Raw genomic sequence first — 16,428 nt, forward strand, 5'->3', positions numbered from 1 at the left:
ATGGCAGGGAGGTCATTTATTGATTTGCTTGCATAGTTCATATCCTGCCTTTCTTCCAAAATGGTTCACTAGGGGAAACTTTTATTATGTTTGTATCTTTTCTTTAGTCATTAAAAATACTGGGAAGAGCCATAGTTGAAGACAGTGTACCAACACAGCCATCAATGTCTGTGTATTTATGATGCCCATCAATCTATGGTGACACCATGAATTTTCTTCGGCAAGGAATATTCAGAGTTTTTTTTTTTACCAGTTTGTCCCTTTGAAATAGAGCCATGGCAATTGGGATGTCATTTGTGGTCTCCCATCCAATTATTAACCAGGGCTGATGCTGCTTAGTTTCCAGTATCAAACAGGATCTGGTGCCTTAAGCGCAGGCATGGGCAAACTTCAGCCCTTCAGGTGTTTTGGACTCCAACTCCCACAATTCCTAACAGCCTACCGGCTTATATTCGGGCCGGCTTATACTCGAGTATATACGGTAAATACTTAGCTATTTCCCCATCAGCTTCCCTAAGATGGAATTCAACATGACTAACCAGCTGATAGGAATTGTGGGAGTTGGAATCCAAAACATCTGGAGGGCCAAAGTTTGCCCATGCCTGCTTTAGTGTATTTCAACACTGTTTGAAAATTCACTGTAGTCATCAAAAACAATAGGAACAGCGGTAGTACAATGGATTAAATCCTTGTGCCATCTGGACTGCTGACCTGAAGGTTGCCGGTTTGAATCCGCGAGACGGGGTGCGCTCCTGTCTGTCAGCTCTAGCTTGCGGGGACATGAGAGAAGCCTCCCAGCAAGATGGTAACACATCCTGGCATCCCCTGGGCAATGTCTCTGTAGACGGCCAATTCTCTCACACCAGAAGTGACTTGCAGTGTGTTCTCAAGTCACTTCTGACACAATAAAAAATCAAAATCAACGAAGCAGCGCAAGTGAAAAGGCTGCCATGAAACCCGGAGCGTGATTGATAATTATTTTTCTGAGGTCCCAATTGAAAGATATATCGCCATAATGTTTGACGCTGACTGCAAAGGTCAGTTGCCCAAAGCAATGCAGAGCCTTTCGCGATAGTGGGTTCCTGTGTCTATTTCCGCCTGGAGTAAATACATGCACACTCTTTCTTTGGCTGTCAGGCAATTTAACTCCAGAAGGCAAAGGTTGGGATTTTGCAATGTGCCTTAATCCTCGGTGTTCAAAGTTAGTTGTACTTTTTTATAAAACAATTTATTAGTAGTTAGTTGGCTACCCAAAGCCTCTCACTACAAGTCAGGAGCAACTGCAGTTGGGCTGCACCTACACTGTAGAAATAGTGCAGTTTGACAGCATTTGAACTGCCATGGCTCAGTGCTATGGAATCTTGAAAATTGTCATTTTTGGTATAGAAATTGCCAAAAAATATACAGCAACTCCCCAGAATCCATAGCATTTAGTTATGGCGGTGGAGCCCCCAGTGGTGCAATGGGTCAAACCTTTGTGCTGGCAAGACTGCTGACCAACAGGTCGGTGGTTCAAATCTGGAGAGAGTTCTGAAGAGAGCGTGTGAGCTCCCTCTGTCAGCTCCAGCTCCCCATACGGGGACATGAAGGAAGCCTCCCACAAGGATGGTAAAACACCAAACATCCAGGCATCCTCGGCAATGTCCTTGCAGACAGCCAATTCTCTCACACCAGAAGCGACTTGCAGTTCCTCAAGTCGCTCCTGACACTCACAAAAAAGTTATGGTGGTTCAAGTGAGGTCAAACTGTATTAATTCTAAAGTGTAGGTGCACTCTTGGATTGCAAGGGAGCCATAGAGAAATGGATCACATGAGTTTAAATAATTCTATAGTGACACTGGTTACTTACCTGGATTAAACCGATGTCGCCTCACGATTTCCTGGGCAAACACACACAGAGGAAGTCCCCAGTCCCATCTGCAAACAGAAACAACCCTGACTTTTTAACCTGGACTGTACCAAGAGTGAATAATCCAAAGGGGAGGCTCATGGCGTCTCCCTTTTTTCTTTGCTCTGGAATTTTTGGCTTGAAATCTTTCAAAACACAGCTGGGAAAGAAAGGAGAGACGACTTTGGTTCATTCCTGGGCCACATCTGTTGCAAGACTCAACAATGACATCTTGTCTTTTGGAAAACAGAACTTTAAAAAAGTTATTCTCAGAACAGTAGAAAGGAAAGCTGTTGTTCAATCCTGGAATTCCTTTGCGATCAACTAGGCTGGCATTGGTATGCCATTAATTTGGAAAGGAAGAAAGAAGGAAAGAAAGAGGGAGGATTTGCCCGGCTTGCAAAATACCCTTCAATTTTTTCACTTCAATAAACATGTGGTACATAGTTTCCCCATCTATTTTTATACTCCGTCTTCATAGGGCAACAGGCCAGCAGCATCAGTAAAAGATAATAAACAGAGAGTGGCAAACATGCTGAAAGCGTGGCCACAATGGGAGGACGCTCTGCGCATAACCTGGATATTCAGTTTTTCGACTTCGATTGCTGGATATCTGTGAGAAAGTACTAAAAATTTCAAAAATTTACTGCATTTTCACATAGCTACCTTCAAGAGGAAACTTACCGAAGCATTACATTCCTATCTTAGAGATGTTTGTGTACAAGTTTTGCAAAGCTAGTAGAATGAGCACATTTGGAACTTCACTTAAGGATGCCTATAGAGATACTCTATTAAAAAAAAAGTGTGTGTAGGTGTGTGTGTGTGTGTATATATATATATGATGGTGCAGCAGGTTAAACCACTGAGCTGCTGAAATTGCTGACCAAAAGATTGGCAGTTAGAATCCGTAGAGTGGGGTGAGCTACTGCTGTTAGCTCCAGCTTCTGCCAACCTAGCAGTTTGAAAACATGCAAAGGTGAGTAGATCAATAAGTACCGCTCTGGCGGGAAGGTAACGGCGCTCCATGCAGTCATACCAGATACATGACCTTGGAGGTGTCTACGGACAATGCCGGCTCTTTGGCTTAGAAATGGAGATGAACACCAACCCCCAGAGTCGGACACGGCTAGACTTAATGTCAAGGGAAAACCTTTACCTTTACATGTATATATGTGTGTGTGTGTTTTTTTCAGGGATCTGGCACTTCTAAAACCCATGAAAGTGGACAGGTTACTGTCGGTCGGGGATGAGCACACACCGTTAACCTCAGCTCAGCTCAGAAATGCAAGTAGATAACTAGGTACTGCTTTTAGTGGGGAGGTAATGAAGGCGCCCTTAAGGACATCGATCGGAGTAAAGCTCCCCAGCATGGAAGATGGTGCGATAGCACCCCGCCCCCATGGCCAGAACCGAGAACAGCCTCCAAGATGCCGGAAACAAGAGGGAAAAAATGCCTTTATATATATATATATATATATATATATATATATATATATTATTTACAGCATTTATACTCTGCCCTTCTCACCCCGAAGGGGACTCAGGGTGGATCACATTGCACACATAAAGGCAAACATTCAATGCCATAACATAGAACAGAGACAGAGACAAGACGCAGGCACGGGCTAGCCTCGAACACATGACCTCTTGGTTAGAGTGATTTGTTGCAGCTGGCTGCTAACCAGCCTGCGCCACAGCCCAACCTCTGCTTGTGTTGTCTGTCCTTGTTAGTTGTATATTGAATGTTGTCATATGTATGTTCTGTAAGCCACTCTGAGTCCCCTTCTTGGTGTGAAGGGTGGGGTATAACTACTGTAAATAAATAAGTAAATACATTGAGGGAAGTCATAGCCTCACTTTCTTCTGCTTTGGTCAGACCTTCTCACCTGGAATAACCCTGTTTCTAGTTCTGGGCAAAGCAATTCCAGAAGAATATTGATCATCCGGAACATCTTCAGAGAAGGGCAACTAAACTGATCAAAGGTTTGTAAGCCAAGCCTTATGAGGAGCGTCTTAGAAAGCTAGGTAAGTTTACCTTGGAGAAAAGAAGTCTGAGAGGAGACTTGAGAGCCTCAAGTTGAAATATTTAAATGGATGTCACATTGAGGAAGAGGCAAACATCTTTTCTACTGCTTTGGAAACTAGGACACCATGGAGCAATGGATTCAAATGGCAGGAAAAAAGATTCCACCCAAACATTAGGAAGAACTTCCTAATGGCAAGAGGTTGTCAACAGTGGAATATGCTGCCTTGGAGTCTTTTGAGGTCTCCTTCTCTGGAGCCTTTTAAGCGGAAGCGGGGTGGCCATCTGTCGGGAAGGCTTTGATTGTGTATTCTTTCATGGCAGAAGGGGTTAGACTGATGGCCCCTGGGGTCTCCTACAATTCTAAGTATCTCTGACTCTATAGTTTGTGACAGTGGGTCATGAGAAGCGCTTTTCCTTCCTTCCATGCCATATCGGCTATATTGTGAATTGATTTCGGGGTGCCAAAGGCGAGCCCCCGACTTCTGCAAACACCATGCCAAATGCTGTTAGTGCCTTTCTTTTCAAGCCCCGCTCTGCTCCCCATCCATTATTAATCAAATTGCCCTGTGTGAATTGCTTAATAAAACATGAGCTTGTTTCCAGCAGGGATTCTCCCCAAGGCAACATGTTTATTTTATTTTTACTAATTTAAGCAGTTTTGTTCAGAGGAAGATCCCAGAGAGGGAAGATTTGGATCTGTACCAGAATCTAAATAGGTCCTGCTCTTTTTTTCAGGTGAGAAGATGGGACAGTTTGCAGGCTGTGCATTTATTCAGCTATGTCTAGATCATTCTTCGCAAAAGAAAAGGGAACGCTCTTCGTGGCTAGGTTCCTTCTCAAAGGAAGCAAGGAAAATTGTCAACCATTTTCTTCCTAAGATGAGAAAGTACTTGCAAATTGTGCCATTTTTCAAGATAATTTCCAATTCATGGCTAATTCTGCATAAAAATCGCACTTGATTGTTTTGTACAGAAAACAACATTTGTCCGTACTGGAACTATTTCTATACAGAAATAAGATTTCCCTTCACAGAAATAGTATCATGTATAAAATTTCCTAAGGAGCCCTGGTGGCGAAGTGTGTTAAAGTGCTGAGCTGCTGAACTTGCAGACCGAAAGGTCCCAGGTTCAAATCCCGGGTGGAGTGAGCGCCTGCTGTTGCTCCAGCTTCTGCCAACCTAGCAGTTCGAAAAGATGCCAATGTGAGTAGATCAATAGGTACCGCTCTGGCGGAAAGGTAACGGCGCTCCATGCAGTCATGCCGGCCACATGACCTTGGAGGTGTCTACAGACAACACCGGCTCTTCAGCTTAGAAATGGAAATGAGCACCAACCCCCAGAGTCAGACATGATTGGACTTAACGTCAGGGGAAACCTTTATCTTTATAAAATTTCCTAGGTAAAGGTAAAGGTTTCCCCTGACATTAAGTCCAGTCATGTCCGACTCTGATGCTTATCTCCATTTCTAAGCCAAAGAGACGGCATTTTCCGTAGACACCTCCAAGGTCATGTGACCACAGGAATGACTGCATGGAGCACTGTTACCTTCCTGCCGAAGCAATACCTATTGATCTACTCACATTTGCATGTTTTTGAACTGCTAGATTGGCAGATTGCTGATCCCCCGGTGGCACAGTGGGTTAAACTGCTGAGCTGCTGAACTTTCTGACCGAAAGGTTGCCAGTTCAAATCCGAGGAGTGGGGTGAGCTCCCGCTATTATCCCCAGTTTCTGCCTACCTAGCAGTTCGAAAACATGCAATTGTGAGTAGATTAATAGGTACCACTCTGTAGGGAAGGTAATGGTGCTCCATGCAGTCATGCCAGCCACATGACCTTGGAGGCATCTACAGACAACGCCGGCTCTTCGGCTTAGAAATGGAGATGAACACCAACCCCCAGAATCAGACACGACTGGACTTAGTGTCAGGGGAAAACCAACCTAGATTGGCAGAAGCTGGGGCTAATAGCAGAAGCTCACCCCGCTCCCCAAATTCGAACCACTGACCTTTCAGTCAGCATGTTCAGCAGCTCAGCGGTTTAACTTGCTGTGGCACCAGGAGCTCCTACACAGGCAATAATATTTCTTCATAAAAATGGTTTTTCCTGTACAGAAAAGGCTATTCTGTAAGCGATACATATGTGAATTTTGCACAGAAATTGTCCTGAATTGTGAAAATATTTGCCAGATTAGAATTCTTTTTATCGTAGCTTCTTCATGCTGGAAAAATAAACCCTGCCCTCTACCAATCCCAATAAGGAGCCCCCGGTGGAGCAGTGAGTTGAACCTCTGTGCCGGCAGGACTGATGACTTGAAGGTTGGGTTGTTCACCTGAAGGCTGTCAGTTCAAATCCAATCAGGGAAAGCGTGGATGAGTTCCCTCTCTCAGCTCCAGCTCTCTGTGGGGACATGAGAAAAGCCTCCCACAAGGATGGTAAAAAACATCAAAACATCTGGGCATCCCCTGGGCAACGTCCTTGCAGATGGCCAATTATCTCACACCAGAAGCGACTTGTAGTTTCTAAAGTTGCTCCTGACACAGACAAAAAAAATCCCAATTGATACCAGTTAACAAAGAGTGTGCTGTATTTGAACTAGAAGAGGAACAGCTCCATGTTGTGCATGGCTGCTGAGAAAACCCATGTGTCTGGTCCTGGCTAATTGTGAAATGTGCTGCTATGCTTAAATGGAAAACCAAAGGGGGTGGCAGGTGATGCCTTCATTCCCGGCAACCTATAATACGAGCATATCCAAGCTTTGGCTCTTTGGGCTCTGGCTCTGCTACACCATTGCCAGGTCTTCCAACCTAGTAGTAAGGCATTCTCGCAGGGTGTTATCCATTCTATGGTGTTCCAGTCAAATATTTACACAAAGCCGTCTGTTGCAGAGTTGTGCTACCATCGGAGGGATCGTACTTGCATGGGATTTAACCTGTGCGGTGTCTCGCTAGATGGTGCCATTGCTCAGTCGGAGGCCATTCGTGCCGTCACTTTCCCCCTCCTTCTTTTGCACAATATTTTCCATGCAAATTTATCCCGCTGGATTGATGAGCTTTCCATCTGGCAGGTTTCCTGTGCTGTACACAGTTTTCCTTGGAGTCTCCTTTGCGTGAACATGCTTACAATGCATTCTGTCATGGACCAATCATTTATCTCCAAACCTGAAATGTCAGGCTTGGAGGTCTCCATGCAAGAAAGCCCAACCTCATGCATAAATGGAATTGCCCATGTGCAAAAATGCAACAGGATGCACTGTTACTGACTTTGGAAATTCCCTTTTCTTAGGGTGGGCAATAACCTCCAGAATCTCCCAGCTGACATGGCTCTTAAGGCATCCTGGGAGAATCCTTCAATAGGAGATTCTGGGGGATGTTGATCAGAAAAGTCATTTTGGGCCCAAAGAGGGGAGAAAGGAAGATTTGCTGTGCGAGGCTTGCTGTTTTACTATGCACTAATATAAATCATGGCAAATGCCCTCCCGCTGAACTCGCAGGAAACCTCTTTCCCTTAATGTCATTGCAGAAGATTTGCTGAACCACCATTTGTCATCGGGAACATTAAATCAGCCCCAACCACTAAGAAAGGTATCCTGCAGTGTTCGCCTCCCACTGCAGTAAAATCCCCTTCTATGTAAAATGGGGAGTATGCTAATATTAGAAGGATGGATTTGATGGCTCTGGATATCATCCCAAAATCAGGAAGAAGGGAAGATGATGGGGATGATTTATGTCCTGCATTGAAGTCGAATTGGCACAATGGGTTAAACCCTTGTGCCAGCTGGACTTCTGACCTGAAGGTTGGGTTGCTGACCTGAAGGTTGCCAGTTTGAATCCACAAGACGAGGTGAGCTCCCGTCTGTCAGCTCTAGCTTGTGGGGACATGAGAAAAGCCTCCCAGCAGGATGGTAACACATTTGGGCAACATCTCTGTAGACAGGCAATTCTCTCACACCAGAAGCAACTTGCAGTATGTTCTCAAGTCGCTTCTGACATGATTAAAAAAATGTTCTGCATTTCTCCCAAAACTGGGAATCAGGGCAGCATACATATTGAAGCAAATACAGTGTTCCCTCACTTATTGAGGGGGTTACGTTCCAGGACCACCTGCGAAAAGTGAAAATCCACGAAGTAGGGATGCTATATTTGTGTTGCTTGCTCTGTCCCCTCCTCGCCTCTCAGGGGTTCCCACCACTGCCTTGTAAGGCGAAAACAAAGCTGCTTCAGCCTCCTTTTCTCTCCCTTCCTTAGGCTTCTCCTTAGGAAGGAAGTAGAAAGAGGGATTTAGAAGGGATTTATAATATTATTTTATTATTTATACTATTATTTTAGTGTTTATTAAAAACCTGTGAAACAGCCAGGACGCGAAAAGTGAACCGCGAAATAGCGAGGGAACACTGTACACCAATGTTTACACAAATACAGAACATCAACATTAAAGTAGAAATAAACCATAAATATGTTTTTAAAATATAGTGGTCCCTTGGTATCAATGGATATGAAGGGCCAATTCTAGGTAGATGGATAGACAGATGGATAGATGGATAATCACACAGAGGAAGTAGGTCCTTGGTATCCACTCGGGTACCATTGGTACCAATATACATGGCTGCTCAAGTCACATTACCAAACTGGGCACACAGATCCAACATGGCCAACTGTGCATACAGGCCTGTTTTGAGGGCCATTGACCTTGGATCTGGGAGTTGTAGTTCACCCTTATCCAGAGAACTCTGAACCCAGCTGACAACGGAGCTGGACCAAACTTGGCACACAGACCCAGGATGGCCAACTGCAAATACTGGAAGCGTTTGGGGGTGACTGCCCTGGGAATCTGGGAGTTGTAATTCACCCTTATCCAGACATCACAGAACCCAGCCAATGATGGATCTGGCCAAACTTAAGTGATATTACCTAACATTTCAAGATAAATAATGCCTTTTTCTAACAATCCAGGCACTGCCAGGTCCCCAAGCTAGTATTAGAATGAAAAAGAAGTTGCCACTCACTGGCAGAAGAGCAACATTTTAGCCTCTCTGGAAAAAGAAGTTCTAGAGCCAAAAGCAGCTCATGACTGTCTCTGAATAGTTGGCTAATTGGAAAGCACCCTTGAGCCATACGTTCCTTGAAAGCCCTGCTCTTTTTCTTGCCTTTCCTCTCCCTTGAAGGGAACACGCCGATGGAGGAGGGAAGGCCAGATGAGACCGGCATTCATTTTCGCACTTGTTTCTGACATTGGTGGCACTCTGGGGAGGTGGAGGGTTCACATCTGGTTTGCATTCATTGTGAAGTTCACCTTGAGTGTTACACCATATAAGGGCTTTGCAGAGAAGCACACGCTTGCCACTGGGAAGGGCTGTAGGAAAGACACAAAGCTCGCCCTCCATATCCACAGACTCTGCATCAATGGGTTTAGCAATTCACACCTGGAAAACATTCCAGTGTCCATCCCATCCCATCCTACCCCAGCAAGAATTGATTTGGCAATCTATATATATAAATGAGTGATGGCATCACGGCGACCAACAAAACAACAAAACTACAGGCCCCCCAACCTCAAAATTTGACAACACAACCCATCATCCATGCCTCTAGGTTGATACAACAAAAAGAAAAGAAAAATAAAGTCCTAATTAGAGGGAAAGGAATAATTGTTTTTATCCAATTGCTGCCAGTTAGAGGACTAATTTCTGCCCACTTGATCTCCTAGCAACCAACTCAGCCCAAGAGCTCGAACACTGTTTCCATCCTAAATACCTTGGACCAAACACTAACGTATAGGAAACACTGCATGAACACCAAGCACAAAGTAGCTGCATGCAACAACATCCTGCGGAAACTGACTGGCAGCGCATGGGGAGCAGACCCACAAGTAATAAGAACATCAGCCCTGGCCTTGTCTTTCTCAACTGCTGAGTACGCCTGTCCTGTTTGGCACAAGTCTGCCCATGCAAAGCAGGTGGACATAGCACTGAATGAAACATGCAGAATCATCACAGGATGCCTTAAACCTACACCTGTTGATAAACTCTACAAGTTTGCTGGCATTGCCCCTCCTGACGTGCGACGGGAAGTTGCTGCTAACGGTGAGAGAAATAAAGTGGAACATTGTGAAAGCCACCCACTGCATGACTATCAGCCTCCTCCCAGTAGACTCAAATCAAGGAAGGGCTTCATGAGAACCACCACTCCTCTTGATATTCCTCCAGCAACAGCAAGGGTGTCCCTCTGGGCAGCTAAACCTGGCAATTCTAACTGGATGGCCCCCCATGAGGGTCTTCCTCTCAGGGCAAACCAAGAATGGGCAACTTGGAAGTCCCTGAACAGACTCAGAAGTGGAGTGGGCAGATCTAAAGACAACTTGGCAAGGTGGCACTACCTGGAGGAATCCTCCGCCTTGTGTGACTGTGGAGCTGAACAAACAACTCAGCACATGTATGCTTGCCCACAATGCCCTGCCTCATGTATGGAGGAGGAGTTGTTTAAAGCTACAGACAATGCGGTTGCTGTTGCCCACTTTTGGTCCAAAACTATTTAGTTGCTTGTGATTTCTTTTCTTTTTTCGCCATTATTTGAAATGTATTTGTTGTACAATGCTTTTGACACGAAATAAATAAAACTCAGCCCAGGGGACAGGCAGACTTAGGCCTCACTTAGGCCTCTTCCACATATTATCTAATTTGCACTGGATTATATGGCAGTGTAGACTCAAGGCCCTTCCACACAGCTATATAACCCATTTATAATCTTATATTATCTGCTTTGCACTGGATTATCTTGACTCCACACTGCCATATAATCCACTTCAGTGTGCATTTTATACAGCTGTGAAGAAGGGGCCTCATATAATCCAGTTCTAAGCAGATAATATAAGATTATCAATATACAGTAGAGTCTCACTTATCCAACATAAACAGGCCGGCAGGATAAGTGAATATGTTGGATAATAAGAAGGGATTCAGGAAAAGCCGATTAAACATCAAATTAGGTAATCGTTATACAAATTAAGCACCAAAACATCATATTATACACCTCCCAACAAAAAATTCACTCAGGGAGGAAACAGCCAGGCTTTAAAGCTGCAAGGCCATTACATCCTAATCGTTTTCCCTAATTGCAGCATTCATACTTGCCTCCAACAGACAAAAAAAATGTATTGTATATTCACAACCTTTAGGAAATAATATCCCCTGATGGCGCAGCGTGTTAAAGCGCTGAGCTGCTGAACTTCTGGACCGAAAGGCCACAGGTTTGAATTGGGGGACCAGAGTGAGCCTCACTGTTAGCCCCAGCTTCTGCCAACTCAGAAGTTCAAAAACATGCAAATGTGAGTGCATCAATAGGTACTGCTCCGGCGGGAAGGTAACGCCGCTCCATGCAGTCATCCCACATGACCTTGGAGGAGTCTACGGACAACGCCGGCTCTTCGGCTTAGAAATGGAGATGAGCACTAAGCCCCAGAGTGGACGTGACTGGAACTAATGTCAGGGGAAAACCTTTACCCTTTACCTTAACTACCACCAATTCCTCAATACTTTATTTCCCATACCACCATACTTCGCCACAGCAACGCGTGGCCGGGCACAGCTAGTTTTATATAAGAGACACCATTCTCTTATGCCATTGTATATAATGGGCTATGTGTATCCATGGATTTTGGAGAGGGTCCTGGAACCACCAAAAGTGTTGGCTAAAATGAGGCACCAAAACTCCAGCGTAGTTGACCTTCCTCAGTAAGTATCAGAATTGAATTGATTTGATTTGATAGAGACAGTTCTGACCAATTTGACTCTCATCCTATTATAAAATATTATCATAACCTGTTAGGATTATGATACCAATATGGTTAGATATTGGTGTAGAGTAGCAAAAATGCAGAAGGCTAAGGGTTTATATGAGCAGAGGTAGGAAAAACAAATAGCCAGCCTCCCTTTCTCTTTAAAGAGTCATGCGCATAAATAAACATCAGAGACACCAAAAGTAAAATAGTAAAAGTATGTTTACTCACAATCTTGTATGATGATGGTCATACAGGTAAAAACATCTTAGTTCCAAAGGATACTACATATCTCTTAACAAGAAGTATTAGCAGGCCACATGGCAGGATCAAGAGAGAGAGAACAAAGAAAGTCTCCCCTTTATATACCCCAAATTCTAAATGTGCATCACTTCCTGTGTGTCCCCAGAAAGGATACTCCCCTTCCTTTACTTCACATGCGCAACCCCTAAATTGGTGCCATCAACTCTGGAATGCAGCTTTGGCTCAGGTTACTAAGCAACAAAACAAGCTAACTACATAAACCATCCCACATTGAAAATGCATGCATGATTGCTAGATAACCCAACACATCCTTCTTTTTTATTGGTCCAAGGGTGCATCTGCGCTACAGCATTAATGCAGTTCGTGCAATTTTGACTTCCATGGATCAGTGCTGTGAAATCAAGGGAGTTGTAGTTTGTGATGGTACTAGCACCTTGCAATTTTTTTTCATTTCAGGAGCAACTTGAGAAACTGCAAGTCACTTCTGGTGTGAAAGAATTGGCTGTCTGCAAGGATGTTGCCCAGGGAACGCCCAGATATTTGATATTTTTATCATCCTTGTGGGAGGCTTCTCTCAAGTCCCTGCATGTAGCTGGAGCTGACAGAGTAAGCTCATCTGCGGTCTCCCCAAATTCGAACTGGCAACCTTCAGGTCAGCAACCCAACCTTCAAGTCACCAGTCATCCTGGCACAAGGATTTAATCTACTGCACCACCAGAGGATCCTACCTTGCAAACTACAACTCCCACAGACCTATAGCATTGCACATGCATGTTAAAGGGGTGTCAAACTGCATTAATTTGATATCTAAATGTACTCTCTGGTCTTCCATAGCCATTTCTGTTCAACAGTGGAAAACGTTGCCTCGAAAGTTAGTGGTTTTTCCATCTTTGACAATCTTTAAGCAGAGGTCAAATGGGCACCCATTAGAAGTGCTTCTGTTAAATATTGACATGGTTGGACTAGATTACCATTGGGTTCCCTCCCAACTCTATGATTTTATGTTGAGAATGAAGAGAGAGAGGAGACAGAACAGAGCTTCACCTGGGTATAATGTTATGCTTTACTTCCCCAGGAATCCATCTTGGCTCTATTTTATTGTTATGGTATGCAAAAGAATAATCTGTCAGCACCTTTGAAATATATTCAGATACATTAATTAAGAGATGGTCTTTTGTTCCCTTGGGTTTGTGTCAATTCAGAAAAGTGGGAGAGGAGGCAGGTGGGAGCCCACATATGAAAACGTTTCCTCTGTATCTCCCCATGTTTTTATTATTATCATTGTCAATTATATCCATGCCAAGAAGCGAAGGTTTCTCATGCAATTTCTCCCACTGGTTGCATTTTGTTGCTGTGTTTTAAGGTCATCTTGCACAGCAGACATTAGAATACTGTATTCTCCATGTTCTGTATTCTTCCATTCCGGTCACACCATATGATGAATGGTATTTGGCTGCCAATATTCTAGCAACTGATGCATTACAGGACACTCTCCATTATGTGCTAATAGGATTCAGATAATTTCTACACAGAGAGCTGAGTAAGCGGGATTTTGGATCAAGTGACCACAAAGCAGAGAGGGGGGGGGGGGGGAGGAAGGAAGACAAAAGATTTCTTTTGACCATGAAATATTATTCAAGAGAATGGGTGCTTTCGGCGAACCCTTGTCCGTTCTGGGCCAGCAATCCACACAAACAATGCAAAAAAGGACTCTCCACCTGTTTAGACGTGGATGATGGGCCTCATCCAAGAGTACATGCAAACACTCTCTTGCACGTGCAAGAAGGGGAAAGCATTTGCTGATTGGCGACATATAATTCTCCAAGAGGCTGCTGAATCAATTTTGGACCAAGCGAGGAAATTGGATTTGTGACCCAGCTGGTGATCCTGAAAGGCAATGAAGGAGACAAAGGATGGTGGGTGGATGCAAGAAGAGAGGAACCTTGGGTGACTCTGAAACAGAGGAAGAGAAGCATGTATTGTCATAGAATCACAGAATCCTAGAGTTGGAAGAGACCCCAAGGACCACCCTGTCCAACCTTCTTCTGCTATGAAGGAAAACACAGCCCAAGCCCTCCTGACAGGTGGCCATCCAGCCTCTGCTTAAACGTCTCCAGAAAAGAAGATTCCACTGAACATCCAGGCAACAATATATTCCACTGTTATACAACTCTTACCCTCAGGATGTTTTTTGTAATGTTTAGGTAGAATCTCTTTGCTGCAGTTTCAACCGATTGCTTTATCGGAGTCCCCAGTAGCCCAATGTGCCTGCAGGAATCCAGTGAGAGCGGGTGAGCCCCCTCTGTCAGCTCCAACTCCCCATGCGGGGACATGAGAAAAGCCTCCCACAAGGCTGGTAAAATTATCAAACATCCAGGCATCCCTTGGGCAACGTCCTTGCAGATGGCCAATTCTCTCACACCAGAAGGGACTTGCAGTTTTTCACGTTGCTCCTGACATGGAAAAAAATCAATTGCTCAGTTGTGTCCTAGACTCCAGAGCAGAAGAAAACAGTTTGACCCTCGAACAATGTGACATCCTTTCACGTATTTAAACATGACTATCATGCTCCCTCTCCGCCTTTTCTCCTCCAAATTAAACATCTCCATCTTCTCAAGCTACTTCTCAGAAGGATGCATGGCTTCCAGACCTTGGACCATTTTGGCCGTCCTGTCTTGGACACATTCCTGCTTGTTAATACAAGCATAGATACGCTTACACATATACACAAACCTCAACAGACATATACAGCAGACAATCTCTCCTACATAATGTAATATTTCAGAGTGCTTCTTGCTGAATTGCAAGGAACAGTGGTTGGATGGGGGTCCTTCTGGTTCGGGAAGGTCAAGTCATGCATGCCTATATGGGGTGCAACCCAATTCAAGGTTGGCTTCCAAACCACTCAGGTGATGTGCCTGTTCCATGTTTTACTCCAGATGTCAAAGAAGCTCTTCAACTTGGCTTTCCAAAGAGGATCAGCACCTTGAAAAGCTCAGAGTTCCAACAAAAACAAGGAGAAGAAGTCCTACTGCCTCTAACATGTGAGCAACCAGCTACCACTTTGACCATCAATATGACATTCCCTCACCAGATATTGGGCCCTACAAGGAGTGCATGAAGGAATTAGCATTTTAGAGGACACTACCTTTAAATGTGTGCATTTTACTTAACCGTCAGACTAATAGCTGTGTATAGATCTGTCTTCTATACCTTAATTATATCCAGTTGTTGAACCCCCGTGGCCATCTCCACCGTGTCTGGTGGCAACCCGTTCTCTCAATTCATTATGCATTAATTCCAGCACAGCAGGAACTGGCTGCTTGAAGCGGTTTGCACAGGCTTGAACTTTGGAGATGGAAAACCCACAATTAGAAATGCCTCGAGCCCCTGTTCCCTGCCTGTAAACGAGTCACATGAATATCCTGCCTCAGACAGAATGGGTACCTTTGATCCAGAAGGTGGAGCAAGAAAGCACCCATTCAAAGAGTGATTGAAATGATTATTGTTGTCGTTGAGATCTCGGAGTAGTCCCGCTCATTCCACTCAAGTCTCATAAGGCAAACGTTGCCACTCCTCTAATATTTCCTGCCTGAAAATGACAAGGACAGCTATGTTTTTCAACTCTAAACTTAAACATTAAAATTCCCTGCATTGTAAGAAGTAGCTACGGTGATGTAATTATGTTTCCATAGATACATTTCCCAATGCAATCCCTCAAATACTATCTTTTTGCAGCCTGCAACCCAGAAGACGAATATCCACTGTGCTGGAAAATGAAGGACAGTAAGGCTGCTATATATATGGGGGATATGCTCCTGACTTGAGCATAGTTAAATTAAGTATATGACTGAAGACCATAAAATTACCTACAATGAGATGGGTTTTTAAAATATTTTTTAAATTATGTTGTGTTATATGTGTCTATTTTGTTTATTGTCTGTATGGTTTCTTTCCAGCAATTGAATGTTTGCCTTACAGGTTGGAAACCGCCCTGTGTCGCTTTGAGGAGATAGGGTGGTATACAAATAATAATTAATTATATATACATTTTTAAGGTTTTTATATGTTTTAACAATGTTATTAATGGATCTGTTTATATTGTTTTGTTTTTATTATTGCATTTTGGGCATTAAATTTTGCCAACTTTTGTAAGCCACCCTGAATCTCCTCAGGTGAGAAGGGTTGTAAATAAATAATAATAATAATAATAATAATAATAATAATTATTATTATTATTATTATTATTATTATTATTATTATTATCCGACTTCCAGTCCCTATAGAGTTGCATTGGTAGACCTAGAGCTTCCTAGGGACATATCCTCTCAAGGAATTTGCCAAGTTGTCTAATGCAACTCAGTGGTAACTTACAAGGGAATCATACCTTAAAACCACCTAACAAATTCAATGGGGTGCCATTTTGCCCTATGCATGGGTAAGTGAAACCATGGCTATGGGTTTCGCCATTACAGGGCTT

The 16,428-nt window shown here is 43.8% G+C and overlaps 1 protein-coding gene across 2 annotated transcripts in view; it reads right to left on the minus strand.

Moving 5' to 3' along the window:
* The window catches only part of capn6 (calpain 6), a 71,595-nt gene extending 55,228 nt beyond the window's left edge, over window positions 1-16,367 (minus strand). The window contains exons 1-2 of one of the 2 annotated variants that reach the window (XM_062963864.1): window positions 11,916-16,367; window positions 1,850-1,917 (exon numbers count right to left, since the gene is read on the minus strand). The gene's annotated coding sequence lies outside the window, so the exon portion shown is untranslated. Of the gene's footprint in view, window positions 1-1,849; window positions 2,393-11,915 lie in introns of those variants that run through there. The other variant, XM_062963865.1, reaches the window with a different exon arrangement.
* Between the last annotated feature and the right edge of the window lie 61 nt (window positions 16,368-16,428).

This window comes from Anolis carolinensis, unplaced genomic scaffold (assembly GCF_035594765.1).
Source record: "Anolis carolinensis isolate JA03-04 unplaced genomic scaffold, rAnoCar3.1.pri scaffold_12, whole genome shotgun sequence".
Lineage (NCBI taxonomy): Eukaryota > Metazoa > Chordata > Lepidosauria > Squamata > Dactyloidae > Anolis > Anolis carolinensis.